A 2,018-nucleotide genomic window follows, 5' to 3' on the forward strand; every position below is an offset into this window, starting at 1 on the left:
AGGGTTGCATGTATGATCCCAAGAACACCATACCCACAGTGAAGTACAGAGGTGGGAGCATCATGATATGGGGCTGCCTCTCTTCCAGTGGTACTGGGTCATTACACATCATTGAAGGAAACACAAATGAAGCAATGTACTGGGGCATATTTGAGAAGAATTTAATCTCATCAGCCAAGAAAGTCAAGAAATGTGGAGAGAAGATGGACAGTACCATGACAAAACAACTTCAAGCATACAGGCAAAATAACTCTGAGACTAAGACTGGCTTCTAAAAAAGGTGAACGTGCTTGCATGGCCTATCCAATCTCCTGACTTTATTTATGGGGCATTTTGAAATTGCAAGTCCATCAGAGGGACCCTCAGAACCTCGGGGAATTGAAGGCAATTTGCCAAGAGGACCAAAATTAAACGACAATGATGCAACAACCTAAATATTTCTTACCGTTGACATCTCGGAGCTGTAGACATCTTGAAGCTGCCAACAATGGCTTTGCAACAAAGTACTGATATTGGTTATTTGTGGTGTCTGGATACTTTTTTTTGATGATTGTTGTTTTACAGTTATGTAATGTTAACTGTATCTCACAAGAGTGGTTTAGAAAAAGCTTACCAACCTCTTACTAATAGAAATTAGCTAACAGAAGTAGAAACTAAAAGAAAAGCAAAAACCTTTGTGCAATAAATTAGCTGCACAAATGAATTACACAGCTGCACAACACAGTTGCTTTCTCTCAGTTTGAAAAATAGCTAGCTAGCTAGTTGGCTACTTTATGAAAAAGTAGTTTGGCTGTAATAGAATAGCTAGGCTATTTTAAGTAATAAGTAGTTTGTAGTGTGACAAGTTACAATTGCAAAGTAGCTTCCCTAACTCTTAACCTGGAGTTTGCAGGCATTATGATGCCAGAAATCCTGGGAGTTCAATGGGCATTGCCAACTGAGATATTCTGTGAGATCAATAGGCATTATGATGTCTGAGTTTCTCAGAATTTAATAGGCATTAGGAAAACCGTTCAGACATTATTATTAGATTATCATTACTACTATTAGAATTTCAGAGATTCTTTGGAGTTCAGTAGGCATTATGAAGTGTGATACTCTGGGAGTTCAATAGGCAGTATGAAGTAAAAGATTATGGGTGTTCAATGGGCATTATGAAGTCACAGATTATGGGAGTTCATCAGCACTGTGCAGTCAAAGATTTGGAGAGTTCATTAGCATTGTGAAATCAGAGATTCTGGGAGCTCAAAAGTCACAATGAACTCAGATATTTTGTAAATTTAACAGTGATTATGAAGTCAGAGATTCTGGGACTTCTAAAGGCATCATGATGCCTGATCAATGGGCATTGCCAACTCAGATAGTCTGTGAATTTAAGAGAGATAATGAAGTTAGAGATTCTGGGAATTCAGTGGCCAGTGTGAACTCAGACATTACGGGAGTTCAATAGGCATTATGAAGTCAGAGATTCTTGGAGTCTCTGACATTATAATGTTGGAGATTTTCTGAATGCTGGAAGCCCATCCAAATGCAAACAAGCATTTTTCCAAAAAGGATTTCTCAGCCACACTTGTACTGAGGCCAAACCCATCCATCCATTTTCCATATCACTTATCCTAGCACAGGAGAGCCTGGAGCCTAGCTCAGGGAACTCAGGGCACAAAGTGAGGGACACCCTAGATGGGGTGCTACTCACACACACAGGACAATTTGGAAATGCCAATCAGCATGCAACACAGAGGTGGGATTCAAACCCCCAACACTGGGGGTGTGAGGCAAACATGCTAACCACCAAGCCACCATGTCCCCCTGAAGCCAAACCATTAAACCATTATTTAATTTGTACAAGTAATAAATGAAACAAAACTCAACTATTGCACCTCTGAAGGTACCTTACTGAAGGCATTTTCACTTTACAGGATTGAAAATGAATAAGACTTTTGCACAGTGCTTTCTACATTTTTGCTCATATTCATGAATGGTGCCAATACTTCTGGAGATGAAATCTCCTATAGTTG

Source organism: Pangasianodon hypophthalmus, chromosome 2 (assembly GCF_027358585.1).
Source record: "Pangasianodon hypophthalmus isolate fPanHyp1 chromosome 2, fPanHyp1.pri, whole genome shotgun sequence".
Taxonomy (NCBI): Eukaryota; Metazoa; Chordata; class Actinopteri; order Siluriformes; family Pangasiidae; genus Pangasianodon; species Pangasianodon hypophthalmus.